Genomic DNA, 15,339 nt, shown 5'->3' with positions numbered 1-15,339 from the left:
TAGATCCATCTCCTCCATTCCCTTACTCTACCTGACCTATACAGGTTGCAGCTTGCTTCTCAAACAATTTACATGTAAATCTGCATATAAGTAAATAAATACCATATTTGTCTTTCTGGTCTGGTCACCTCACTTAGAATGATTTTTTCTAGCTCCATGTTTCTACCTGTAAATTTTATGAGGTAATTTTTAATGGCTAATATTCAATGTGTAAATGTATCACATTTTCTTTATTCACTCATTTGTTGAAAAACATCTAGGCCATTTCTAATTTTTGGCCATTAAGACTAGAGCAGCAATGAACATGATAAAGCAAGAGTCTCTCAGGTAGGATGAAGCATTCCATGGGTATGTACCTTGAGTGCTATGTTTAGACTTAGAGGTAGGTTCCCACCTTTCTTAGGAAACTACTACACTGATATCCATAGTGACTATACAACTTTTCATACACACCAGAATTGGGCGAGTGTTCCCCATAATCCACATCCCTTTCAGCATGAACTGTCATTTGTTTTATAAGCATGAGTCTTCTTGGCCACAGCTACTTGAGGGGGACAAAGAAGGAGGAGTGCATGGCTCCAATATCAGACTGGTCATACTTCACTGGGCTTGTAGGTGATGGTGAACTTGCCCTGGTAATGACCGATCATCTTTTGATTTTCACCTGATTGAAGGTCTTGCCATTGTACATGCCTACCATGCTACCTACCATCTCAAGAAGGATGACCATGTCCCTCAAGAGGGACTTCACCATCTCAGGCTTCTCGATGGGTGGCACCTCCTTCTTGGCCTTATTCAGGAACTTGAGAAGTGCTGCTGCTGCCAAAGGCCACGGTTCAGGCGCCACCTCTGTCTAGTACCATACAACTTCTCATAGCAGTAGGTGAACTTGTGGAAGGTCCACTTCTTCTGCTCCACTTCAGTCATAACAGTGGCTCCTTGGAAAAGGAAGAGTGGGCAGTGTCTCTCACATAGTTTTGACTTGCATTTCATTGCTGACCAAGGATGACGACTATTTCTTTAAGTGCTTCTCACTCTTTTGTGTTCCTTTCTCTGATAATTTTCTGTTTAGATCTGTATCCTACTTTTTAATTGGGAATTTTGTTTTCTAAATGTCCAGTTATAAATTTTTAGTTCTTTATATTCTTTAGATACAAGCCCTCAATCAGATGAAATAGTTGTTTAAAACAATCTTTTCCCTTCCTGTGTCTCACTGCTTTGTTGAATGACTATGTCCTTTGTCTTACAGAACATTTTCAGGATTATGAGGTTCCCTAAATAACTGTTCTCCGTACTTGTACTGCAGGTGATCTGTTCAGAAGTATTTTCCTGTGCCAATGCTTTTAAGGGTAATCTCTACTTTCTCTTTAATCAGCTTCAGTGGATTTACTTGTATTTGGGAGTCTTTGATCCATTGGTAATAGAATTTTGTTTGGTCTGATAAGTGTGAATCTCTTTGCATTCTTTTGCATGTCACTATCCAATATTTGTTGAAGACGCTTTTTTAAAAAAAATTGTATTTCTGATTTCTTTATAAATAATCAGGTGTCCAAAGGTGCATGTACCTATGTCTGGGTTTTTTAGTCTATTGCGTTTATGAACACATCACTTTTTGTGACAAGGCTACAGTATTTTTATATTATTGCTGAGTAGTACAATTTGACATAAGAGATGGTAATGCCTTCAGCAATTCTTATATTATTTATTTTATTTTTTTAGCTATGCTAAATTTTTATATTTCCATATGAACCTGAAAACTGTCCCTTCAAGCTCTGTGAAGAATTTTGTTGAAATTTTGATGGGGGATTACATTTGATCTGTAGATTGCTTTTGGTAGGATGAACTTTTTTTTTTTACAATATTAATTCTACTGATCCATGAGAATGGAAAATATTTTCCCCTATTTATATATTCTTCAATTTCTTTCTTCAATGCCTTAAAGTTTTGTCTTGTATGTCTTTCACTTGCTTGATTAGACCACCCAAGGCAGTTGTTTTTGAGGTTACTGTGAAAGGTGTTGTTTCTCTGTTCTCTTTTCTGTCCATTTATTTGTATATAGGAGGGCTAATTTGCAGAAAGTATTTATCTGCTGCAGGTGTTTCCCAGTGGAAATTTCAGGATCACTTACATATACTATCTCATTGCCTCTTACTGAGGATATGCTAACTTCTTTCTTTCCTATTTGAACTACCTTTATCTCCTTCTTGCTCTAGCTAAGACTTCCATTACTATGTTAAAGATGTATGGAGAGATTGAACAATCTTGCTTTGCTCCTGATTTTTAATGAAAACACTTTTAGCTTTTTTCTATACATGTTGACATAGGCTAGGGCTATATGTAAACTATCTTATTATTTTGAGGCATTTCTCTTCTCTGCTTGGTCTCTTCAGGAATTTTATCATGAGGTGGTACTTTATTTTGTTAAAGGCAGTTTCTGCATAGAATTAGATGATCATATGGGATTTTTCAACAGTCTGTTTATATGGTGGGTTACATTTATCAATTTACAAATCTTGAAGCATTCCTGCATCTCTCGGTTGAAGCCTACTTGATTATGATGAATGATCTTTTACGTATATTCTTGGATTTAGTTTGTAAGTATTTTATTGAAAATATTTGTATCTATAATCAAAATTGATCTGTAATTCTTTTTATATGTTGATTCTTTATGTGATTCAGGTATCAGTGTAAATGTGGCCTCATAAAATTTGGGCAGTGTAGTATCTTTATTTTGGCAAAAATTTTGAGGAGTATAGTGACAATTCTTTGAAAGTGTGGTACAACTCAGCTCTAAAACCATCTGTCCCCAGATTGTTTTTCTTTATGAGTCTTTTAACTACTGCTTCTACTTCACTAGGGGTTATAATTTTTTAAATTGCTTATCTGTTCTTGATTTAACTTTGGTATGTAGTATATGTTAAGAAAGTTAGAGATTTCTTTTAGCTTTTCCAGTTTGGTGGAATACAGAACTTTAAGATGTGTTCTTAGGGTTCTCTGAATTTCCTCGGGATCTGTTGTTATGTCACTCTTTTCATCCCTAATTCTGTGGATTTGGATCTACTCTCGCTACTTATAAGTGTAAAGTTTTTTCAATACTAATGATTTTCACAAAGATCCAATACTTTGTTTCCCTGATTATTTTTTGTATTTTTGTTTGTTTCTTTGCTTTTATATTATTTATTTTAAACCAGGATTTAATTATTTCTAGTTATTTAAATCTTTTGGATGTTATTTCTGCTGGCCCTTTCATGTGCACCATTATATTTCTAATATGACATCTCCCCATTTTTTTTTAACTACTTGTTGGTACTTAGAGCTATGAACTTGTCTCTTAGAACTGCCTTGTGTCCTCTAAGTTTGGATATATTGTGTATTCATTTTTATCCAATTCTAAAAAGATTTTAATTTCTTTTGTAATTTCTGTCTTGGGTCATATTTCATTCAATCGTAATTTATTCAGTTTCTACGAGTCTGTAAGCTTTTTGTTGTTTCTGTTGTTGATGTCCAGCTTTAATGATGGTCAAATAGAATGCAGAATACTACTCTTTTATCTGTTGAAATTTTTTTATGTCTAAGTATGTGGTCAGTTTTATAGAAAATTCCATGAGCTACAAAAAAAGAACATATTCTCTTTTGTATTTGAGCTACATGTTATATACATTTCTGTTATATATTTTTTAGTTTAGCTTCAGCATTTTTCTGTTTAGTTGTTGTCTGAATGACCTCTGGATTGGCCATTGTATTGTATTATTCACTATCACTTTGCAAAGTTCAGTATGTGATTTAAGCTGTAGTAGTGCTTCCTTTATGAACTTGGGTGCCCTTTTATTTTATTTATTGACATTAAGAATTGCAATGTCCTCCTTGGGTATTTTTCTTTTGATTGAGTGTGCAGTGTCCTTCTCTATCTCATCTAATTGACTGATTTGATGTCTATTTTGTCAGATATTAAAATAGTTGTCCCAGCTTGCTTCTTATTTCTATTTGCTTAGAAATTCAGAAATTTGCAAAAATCTCATTATTCTTGTCCTCACATGGTTTAAAGATTAGCATATTTTTATTACTTTAGGTGGATGTCTTAATAAAATACATAAGAGTCTCATAGTTCTGGAGGTAATGAGTTTAAGATCAAAGAGTCCTCAGACTTGGTTTCTTATGAGTCATATGTTAGGCTTGTAGATAGATGAACATCTTCATTTGGTGTCCTTACAAAGTCTTCTATGGGTGTTTCCTCTGTGTCCAAATATCCTTTTTTTTTTCATTAAAACACCGTGTGTGTGTGTGTGTGTGTGTGTGTGTGTGTGTGTGTGTATTTGTGAGTGTGTGTGAATAGATGTTAAACATGTTCAGATTTTAATTTATTTGGAGAGTTTATGCATATTCTGAATGTATTTCTCAGTAATCTTTTAGAAAGTTAAAATTCTCAAGTGACTGCTTAGACAAAATCATGGAATCATGAACTTTTATTTCCAAAATGCATTCCTTTTTATTTTGATATAGGGTTTTGATCCAGTTTTTATTATTTCTGCTTATTTTATGCTATTAAATATCTCAACCATTAAAAGATGGATATTTTATAATTTCCAAGAAAAATCTCATTTGGAGCATATGCTTTTTCGCTTTTTTCTTCACTGCTGAGAACTGAATCCAAGGTCTTGCACGTACTAGGCAAGCACCCTACCACTGAGCTAAATACCCAACCTAGAATATCATTAGACATACTGAAGTTCATGGTTATGGATAAATGTTTATAAAGCAGATTTGTTTTGTATTATACTCCTTATGCTTACCATAATATAAATATTGTTTAAGGAAATATTGCAATTATAAATGATACTAAGTGATAAAGTACATTAAAATTTTCTCTGTCATTAGGAAGGAATATGTACCAAACAAATAACCCAGAGTGCACATCAGCAGAGTTATTATTTAGTGAATATTTAATATATAAACATTTTTCTAAGTGCTTTACAAATACTGTATGTATATGTGTGTGTATATATATATATATATATAGTGTATATATATGTATATAAAACCCCAGCAATAACATTAAACTTATGGAAATTATTTACCAATAAGACTAGTTTTAAGAGAGAAAATGAGGTCTCAATGGGTTAACAGTTTTGCCTTATATTAAATAGTAGTCTCAAAAACCTCTAGCTAGTTCTGTACTTTACTACTAAGTTCTAAGCACTCCACTGACACAAGAAGACATGTGTTCTCATCATGATCTGTGCCTGCTTCAGAGACAAGAGTATGGTAAATCAGTGAACCACATGGCATGTGCAAAGCATTTTCATATTATTTTAAACACACTGCAACTTGAACTAAAGAGGCTTAGTGTCCATACCAATATTTGCAAGCAAAATCTCTTTTGTCAGTTACTTTCTAAAGTTGCTGTGATAATATATTATGACAAAGGCAACATTATATATATATATATATATATATATATATATATATATATATATATATGGAAGTTTATGTGGACTTGCAGTTCCAGAGGATTAAGAGTCTATTGTGTTAGGGAGGTTTAGCAGCAAGGACAGGCAGGATGGCAAGAAAAGGCTTATGGGAATTCTCAAGCACAACTGCAAATCTGAAGCAGAATAAGTAACTGAAAAGGGCATGAACCTTTAAACTTGCAAAGACACCCTCCAAAGACCATCTTCTTATCGCAAGGAATACATCATAAACCTTGCTAACTAATCCTACCCACTAGAGATCAAGTGATTAAGTGCCCGAGACTATGGAACATGAATTCCTCATTCAAGCAACAACTCACATAAGTGTATGCATTATAAACCAGAGTCCAGGTCAGAATTCATAACAATGTAGTGCATATAGATCTTGAGTAATTTTCTCATCTAGCTTGTTCTCTACTTGGAAATACTAAGGAATCTTATTTCTGGCCCATGTAATGAAAGATTTTGTGTCCTGACCTTACAAGTTCTTTCTTTTCTCTTGGCTTCAAGGTCCAAGTTATTGGAAGAAAGGAACGATATATGTGACAATAACAAATGTAGTATGTCTCTGGATTCGCCTTCTTTGACTAATGTGTTATTTCCATGCCTTTGTCTTTCAACATTTTCCCTAAAATTGTTTCTGGGAATCCTAAGAATAAGTGTATGTACAGTCTTAATTAATCTAGAGAAAATACACTTTAAAGATATCTGTAACAATAAAGTGTCAATTCTTTTTTCTTTTTTTTCTCTTTCATTGGTTATTTATCCAGTTTCCTCCATCATTGTCTCCTTCTGAGTGATTCTGTCCACAGTGTTCTTCAGACACACATTTCCTGCAGCTGCTTGCTGCCGTTCCCCCCAGGGCTGGTGTGATCACCAGATTTGGTGCCATTGCTGTTGTTCAAGTTAAAATTATGTTCTGCAGAAACTGCTCTCTCTGGGTTGGTAATATCCAGTGATACAGTCTTTTAGATGTCACTCCAAATAATGTTACTTTGCACCCCTGATGTATCATAGGGATAATTTTGACTCTAGAATTTACTTCTTACCAACATGTATTTGGTTCTTATGAAGAAGTACAAATCTGTGGTGTCTCAGTTGCATCTTAAAATCATGCAAATTTATTTCTCCTTCTTCACCAAACTAGAGAAATTATATAAAAATCATACCTTTCATGGAATCAATTCCTTCTTACAGAATTTAAGCACCTCATTCAACACACATCCTTAATGATACCTGCCACCTTTCCTATAGACATAGTTGGAGGTACGCTCACTCTAGAACAGCTTAGAATAAAACTTGAAAAACTTCATTATTAAACTTCCAGACCCTGGGATATTGTACATGTTTAATTTAAGCATACTTAATAAGCATATTTACTATTAAACTTGTTTCTGTTCATAATTACTTTCATAAAGATCATAAATAATTTCATGCTTCTCCACCAACCACATTCTTCACTCAGATTTTATATTATTTTTATATTTAAAGATATATTTAATACTTATGTCTCCATTTTATCTTCATAGTTTTTTTTATAATATTTAGATTTTTGAGAATTCTGTATAACATGTTTTGAACACATTCAACCTCCCTTCTTTAACTTTTTCTTAATGTGTTTTTCTTCCTGCCTAACTTCATGTCTTTTTTCTTTTTTCTATCAAGACCAATTTATACTGATCTAATATCCTTGGTTGTATGGCCTTCTACTGCAACATAGCCAATCTATCAAGGGATATACTCTTGATGAACACTGAAAGACCTGCTACAATGGCATCCCAATTAGGGGTGGAACTTCACAACCTCTCTCCTCTTCATGCTGGATTAGCTCTAGTTTGATCTTTTGTATAATGTCAAAACCACTACTTTTTTTTCATATTCCTCTTCCATGCTCTGGACTGAGGACATTGTTTCCTGAATTCTTTGCTTTTCTGACTTCTATGCTTTTTCTGTTCCCTATTCCACAGTGAAACTTGGGCCTCTGGAGAATGGGTGTGGAATAAATGTTCAATGGATGTTTAAGTTTTAACAACAACAGTTGTACAAAACTACACACTATGGATCCTTTTGTTTCCTATAGCATCCACCATTATAGAAATTACACAAAAGATACTCATATGAATGCTTGTCTACATAACAAAATTCCAGAAAACTCATAACTTGTTTATCAACCATTCATATTCTTATAAATGATCACAGCATATGGTAACAAATTATTATTTACCTAAGAAATAAAGGTAACATTGATGATGATAGTTTATATCCTGGTTCACATTTTATTAAAAATATCAGGTGCATTACTTTATGAAAATTGAAACTTTCAATAAGAGCAAGAAAACGGTGTAAATAGAAGTTCCTCCCAGGCTTGTGAGATTGTTAAGTAGATAGTGATTTATACTTAAACTATGAATCAAACAAATTTAGTGTGACATTCCATAAAACCTCTTGAAATTAAAATAGTGTACGTTTACCTCACAGTGTAAACTGGCTGATGTTTGGGGGAAAGGCTTTAAATCTGTCACTTCCCATCCATCCTCTCCTAATTCACATCTTCCTTCCTTCTTGCTTGCTCTGCTGTCATTCATCACAGACACCGCTGCTATCACAGCAGCCCTATCCTTCACACCTAAATCACTGGCTGTCTCTGCTCCTGTCAGGGCCAGTGCTGGAAACAGCAAACGAAAGCCGAGAACAGGGCTTGCAATAGCACAAGCACCACAAATGTTCCCCAGGATTCCCATCACATAATCCATTTGTACCAAGTCTAGGTACAGATCTCCTCACACTACTAACCAACAAAGAATACAGAAACCGTAACTGGGGAGTAAATGACAGTCACCCAGCACATGATACAATTCAAAAGGTAGAGAGACATTGGGCTCATGACTTCCTGAATGTAAGTAAGTTCATAAAAGGCCTTTTTGAAATAGAATATCCAAATGAGATTAATTTAGCAACATTGTCTAGGAGCATGATTTAATTACGTTGAAGCCCAAGGGTTTGAATATGACATATGACAATTTTTTTTTTTAACCAAGAAACGTGTCTTTTTCCTGGTCACCATCTTATCACTTGTCATGTGTCACTGGTGTGTGGAAGAATTAAACAAAGAAAGATAAATAAAGACTCTCAGTAGCTCATTATTAATCTAAGAATTTATTTGTCCAACATTTCTTCTGTTTATTTATAAAATACTTACTGTATGAAAGCCATCAATGAGAAAGTATTTAATAAACATTTGAACAATGAATGAAAAAAGTTACATATACATAAATGTAAGATAAAAAAGTAATAATTGTTTCTATTGTTTATTTTTTTGGAAGGAACCTAGGCTCTCATGCATGGTAACTAAGTGTACTACTACTGCTCAAGCACCAGAAATTGTAATTTGGGAAATAAAAGATATTCATAATTGATTTCTTAACTGCTTTAGTATAAGATAGAAGGTTACAAAATTTAAAGTACTTGAAAATATAAAAATAATGTTTTCAATTGCTGCAAATATCAGACTAAAATAAATGGCCAAATCAATAGAATGCATATTCATGAATTAATAAATTATAAATAGTGAAATTGTCTGTCACTGGCTTCCTCTGAATCATGGTTGAATTAATGTGCGTTGTTTTGTTTTTGGTATACTTGTTGCAATAAAGGATAAAGCACACAGGGGTAAGATAGGGAGAGAGGAATTGCTGTCATTGGGAAGGGAATTTGTGAAAAGATTTAAGTCGGTGAGGCCTTTGCATGGACCTAAGTATGGTCAGAATGTGACAATAATTCTATGATTGGGCGTTTTATCTACAGGACAGGGAGAGAAAGCAGATATAAACTTAGCACTGGTTACCAGATCCTGTGGAATGTCATTCTGTGAATACATGTTGCTCTGATTTGGTTGATAAATAAAATGCAGTAGCCAGGCAGGAAGTATAGGCTGGGCAAGCAGATGAGGAGAATTCTGGGGAGAGGAAGGCTGAGTCAGGAGTCACCAGCTACACACAGAGGAAGCAAGATGACAAGGCATTACTGAAAAAAGGTACCAAGCCACATGGCTAAACATAGATAAGAATTATGGATTGATCTAAGTGTAAGAGCTAGTCAGTAATAAGCCTGATCTAATGGCTGAGCAGCTATAAATAATATTAAGCCTCTGTGTGATTATTTTATAAAGGCTGCAGAACAGTGAGTGAGAGATTTGTCCTAACTGCGGGCCAGGAAGGACACAAAAAAAACTTCCAGCTACAACCAGAAATCATTTGTATTAGCCAGAATAAGACAGGGAATGCTTACTTTTTTATGGTTTTTCATGGTTCTTTTGGATTATTTTACAAATTAATGACTATGTATGTTTTCATCATGTTGCTTATGTCATGAAAATGATTCTAAGTTCAAGGAACAAGCAGCCTAATTGACAGTTGAATGACTAGCCAGCTCCATGCAATATCTACTTGACAGCAATAGACAGTTTATTTTTTGGACTCACAAAGTTATTCTTTACCCTCTACCAAATATTTCAGTATTTAGGCACTTACAGATCTGTTCTCAAAAGTTAAAAAAAAAAAAAAGTAAAAACAAAGCATTGTGAATCAGAAAGCCAGGAAAGAAATATATTACTACAGCACAAATCTAAAAAACTTAGAATAACCTAATAAGTTAGCATAGTGATTATGCACTTGGAGGAAATGCTATAATGGTTTCTGGGTAGTTGAGTGACTGTATATCTAGATGTAGCAACTAGATAAACAGTTATATTTACCATATGAAAATCTTTTAATTATTCTGTTATTATTAGTTTAATTTTAGTACATGTTGTTCTTTGAGACACTTCATATATTAGGGAGAAAATTAGAAAAGATAATCTCAAGTGAAGGTGATGATTCCTATTGGAAGGATTAAATAAAATTTGCTAGATAATTCATTTCAGTATCTACATTCTGATGAGACAGGGTAAAGTGAGAGATATGATGGGCACACATGTATAGAGGACAGGTGCTAGTTCCTATCTCCCTGAACACACATGTAAGCATCGAGCAGATATAGACCTGTTTAGTCCTGCAGCCATCCATCTGTCACATGTGACTACCCAGTGCTTGAAATGTGGCAAATCAAATTGAATTGTGCTATGCATATACAACACTGAGTTGAAACAACATAATGAAATAAATGTAAAATCTATTGACAATTTTACATTAATAATGAATTAAAATGTTGACTTGTAAACATTAGGTAAAATAGAATAGATTATTAAAATTTTCATCACTTTCTTATTCATGTAGTTGGTTCAAAAAATTTAATATTTTATCTGTCACTTACACTTGTCTTTCATGTTGTCTAACATTTGGTCACTCCCAATATAAGGAATCCCTAGAAATTGAATCATATACTTCTTATTTCCAACTTAGCACCAAGAGAAGATGGTGCCATTAAAATAACTAAGGTACACACAATTTGATGCTTCTGTATGTGCCTGATTTTTGGTTTTAGCAATTGCTATCGATTAATGATTTTTGAACTTCATAATGCTGCAAAACTTTAATACAGTTCCTCATGTTGTGGTGACTTCCACCTGCAAAATTATTTTCATTGATACTTCATAACTGTAATTTTGTTACTGTTATGAATTGTAATATAGGTATTTGTGTTTTCTGATGGTCTGAGGGGACCCCTATGAAAGGGTCAAATGACCCTCAAGACCCACAGGTTGAGAACCACTGCTGTAGATGAAGAAGATGTTGTCAGGGACAATGATAATGTTGTATTGTGTGAGAAGAGCTGATAAAAATCTACATATTCAGAGAGACAGCTTGAACTGACCTACTCTGGTGATAGAATGACCAAACACCCTAATTGTCATGCTAGAAACCTCTTCCAATGACTGAAGGAACTGGATGCAGAGATCCACAGCCAGGCCCCGGGTGGAGCTCCAGGAGTCCAATTAGCGAGAATGAGGAGGGTTTGTATGAGAGAGAATTGTTGAGACCAAGGTTGGATAAAGCACAGGGACAAATAGCCAAACGAATGGAAACACATAAACTATGAACCAATGGCTGAGGGGCCCCCAACTGGATCAGGCCTTCTGAATAGGTGAGACAGTTGATTGGCTTGATCTGTTTGGGAGGCACCCAGGCAGTGGGACCGGGTCCTGTGCTCATTGCATGAGTTGGCTGTTTGAAACCTGGGGCTTATACAGGGTTGCTTGGCTTGGCCTGGGAGGAGGGGACTGAACCTGCCTGGTCTGACTCTACCAGGTTGATCTCAGTCCCGGGAGGGGGGCGGGGAGAGTCTTTGCCCTGGAGGAGATGGGAATGGGGGTGGGCTGGGGGGAAGGGGAGGGGGCAGGAGGGGGGAGAACAAGGGAATCCGTGGTTGATATGTAGAATTAAATTATATTGTAAAATAAAATAAAATAATAAAAAAAAAGAAAAAAAATCTACACATCCAACACAGGCAGCGCTTGCTCAAGAATGGTGTCCAGGCTCAAGCATTGTTCCAAGAAAAAAAGACGTGACTTCTAAAACTGGATATCAGAGAATGATTCCTTTAGCACTTCTTGCCGGGGAGCTTCTGTTATCATTTCACAGATTTCTCCCGAAGTGGGCTGTGGCACAGAGGTCTCTAGACAAAGCAAAATATTGAATGAATATGTATTGTGCTACAGTGATAATTGTCATTTATCCTGAAAATTATATCATCCTAAATTTCTTTTGAATCGCCAACAGTTAAAGATAGAATCTGTGTAGATTTTAATGTCGTGGTCTTTGAACATGTCTTACAATAAATGACCATCCCTATTTAATTATGTAAATATAAATAGTAATTATAGCTTATAAACAACAAGATATTGCTATCATCCACTGGAGTACAGCACTATGAAAGACAAAACATATTTTTCAATAGATGTATTATTTCAACAAGATTAATTTGATGTCTTAGTAAGTATAGACCATCTCACTAACCTTAAGTAACATTTTAGTTCAAACATATTTTAAAATGTAAATATTATGAAAATTATGAATGCAGCAGTGCATATGCATTTAAAGATGGTATATTATGTTTTGAATTTATTACCAGTTAAGACTGACAAACAAAATGGATTACTCAATATATTTTATGTAATATGAAATGAGTGACTGAAAGTATGAACATAGCAAAATAGATATAATACCCCAAAATAAATTGTCTTTCTAGCTCACTACAATAAAATTTTGGTGTTGGGAAGATGACTCAATGAAAAAAAAAAAAAAAAAAAAAAACCATTTGCTGTGATCCACCTAAGGATGGAGCTTCAGATCACCACAACTGAAATGAAAACCACGCTGGTGTAACAGCCAGCCTGTAATTGCAGGTATTAGAGTTGGGAGTGGCATAAATGCAGTGATTTCCTGGCCAACAAGACTATCCCAATCCATGACATCTGAATTCAAACAGAGGCCATGACTCAATAAATGAGGCAGAGAGTGCTGATAACAACTAAATTGAACTTATAATCTCATAAAGCACACATATATCTGTGCACACACACATATGTATACATGCATCCGCACACATGTGACCATGCAACACCACGTGCACGTTAACTATGCATGCATACACATGCAAAAATGTGTTATTTTTGTTAAACTTTATTTATAACATTTAAACATACGTAGGGGCTATGTTTAATGCTTCTTATTGATAATATTTCTGTGTTATAACATCAACAAGTTGTGGCATTAACTGTGTACCTGTAAGACTACTGAGTTTCTATTTCACAGAAGAGAATGTAAATGCAATATATTTATACACGTTACTGTTCCATGTGGAAGGACTCCCCACTGACCTAGGCGATATCTGATAGCTCAGTTGTAACTGTCACATGTACTTCCTTCCTAGTATAACTGTTCTTCCACTTGTATTTAAGTCAACCTGCCGTTCACCTTCTGAGGTTCTGTTGTGTGGGGTTTCAGACTATAAAAAGCCCCCAAACAGCTGTCAGATGGACCACAAATGAGACAATAACCATCAGTGATGTTTGATGACCCAACTGGGGAAATCGCTTTCTTCTTCTGCTCATCTCTATCACTTTAAAGCGTTGTAATGTTCTGTTTCCCTTCCTTTGAAACTTAGTAAATCAAAGCTTTTTAAATGTGAAAAGAAAGAGAATTCCCTCTTGTATTCATTATGTCATGGAAATAAGTTATATATAAGATTAAATTGTAAATATTTACCTTAAAGATTCATCTTGAATATGAAGCATCTGGGACACAGAACAGAAATGCATTTCTCCTTTTTGAAAATATCAATGCATGAATCAAGGCTTCCTCACTTTAATTAATTAGTGTGTTTCTGTGTGTGTGCCTGTGTGTGCGTGTGTGTATGTATGCACATATATTTGGGTTTTTCCTATGTGTGTGTGAGTTCAGGTCCATGTGTTTTACCACGCACATATGAAGGTAAGTGAACAACAACGGTTTCTCCCTTTCCATCTCATGAGATCTTGGAATCGAGCTTGTGACATCGATCCTGAATGCAAACCCATCTACTATTCTTCGGCATGATGATTGGAGCACTTGCTCTTGTGACACATGCTAATTTAGCTCTGCTTAACAAACTAGGAATATGTGGCATAATGGAAGAATTATAGTAAGGTCTAGTTGTGGGTGAAGTCCAAAGGTTCAAACACAGAAGTTTCATAATAACATATTCCATACTCCAAAGTTGTTGTGATCACTGTACATCAGTTCAAATATGTGGCTAAGCAAAGTACTTTGAAAGCCAAAAATTGACTTTTAGTTTAACTAAAATTGTTTTCAGAGGTGGTCCTAAATTATAGTGATGAAGACATATGCTATAAATCACTGAGAAACATAAAAGACAATCCAATGGTGAAGCCATTTATCATTTAAGTGAAGAGCGACACTTAGGTAACTGTATATGCAAACTCAGGCAGTGGTACAAGGCTTGGTTGTTTAGGGACTACAATGAAAAAGACTGGGTTATAAATTTAAAGTGGGTGGGCAGGTGGTGGTAAATACCTTTAATCCCAATACTTGGGAGGCTGAGGCAGACAGATTTCTGAGTTCAAAGCCAGCCTAGTCTGCAGATCTAGTTCCAAGCCAGTTCCAAGGCTACACACACACACACACACACACACACACACACACACACACACACACACACGCACACACAACCTGTCTCAAACAAACAACAGCACAAAACCAAGTAAGTTAAGCAACAATAGGTGAAGATAAGAAACACACAGGAATAAAGTATACAAGAGGACACAGAGTGGGAAATTATTTTCATGTTCATTAACATCAGACCCGAGGCCACAGAGAGGAGATAAAATATATGTCAGAAAGTTGGCATTTTTAAGTTTGTCATTGACTCTCCAGTTGTCATTGACAATTAAGTGTGAAGAGAAGGGCTCTGGTATAAGAGATGGAGGCTCAGGGCCCTGACGGCTTTTTTTAATCTGCAAACATTGGTTTAGGACTTCCCCCTTATGTCTAAACTGGATGCTTTATAAAACTATACCATGATTTGAGAGAAATTCAGGTGGCTACCTCTTGAATATTGATTGTCCCCAGATCTCATGCATCCTGGATGAGAAAATAATTTGTCATGCTGGAATGCAGTACATATGCCAAGCTTGGATTTTCTTTCCCTAGATATGTGATGTAAGTTGTGATCAATTTTCTAAGAACTTCCAGAATGTCTAATCTGTGGATATAAGGCACAATATGGTTATATACTTTGAAGATTTAAAAAGAAAACCCAAGAGACATAGCATGAGATCTAGCATACACATTATTTACAACATTACTGACAGTGTCATCTTGAGAGAATCAATGGTTTGACATTTAATCATGTTTTCCAAGTAAGAGGCAAAAGA

At 35.0% G+C, this 15,339-nt stretch overlaps 1 pseudogene; it reads right to left on the bottom strand.

Annotated features, from left to right (window-relative positions):
• Positions 1–541: 541 nt before the first annotated feature.
• On the bottom strand, positions 542–936 carry LOC131921077 (small ribosomal subunit protein uS19-like; annotated as a pseudogene).
• Between the last annotated feature and the right edge of the window lie 14,403 nt (positions 937–15,339).

This window comes from Peromyscus eremicus, chromosome 10 (genome assembly GCF_949786415.1).
Source record: "Peromyscus eremicus chromosome 10, PerEre_H2_v1, whole genome shotgun sequence".
Classification (NCBI taxonomy): Eukaryota; Metazoa; Chordata; class Mammalia; order Rodentia; family Cricetidae; genus Peromyscus; species Peromyscus eremicus.
Note: the sequence above shows the minus strand (reverse complement) of the source record. Positions and strands in the feature narration are given on the sequence as shown.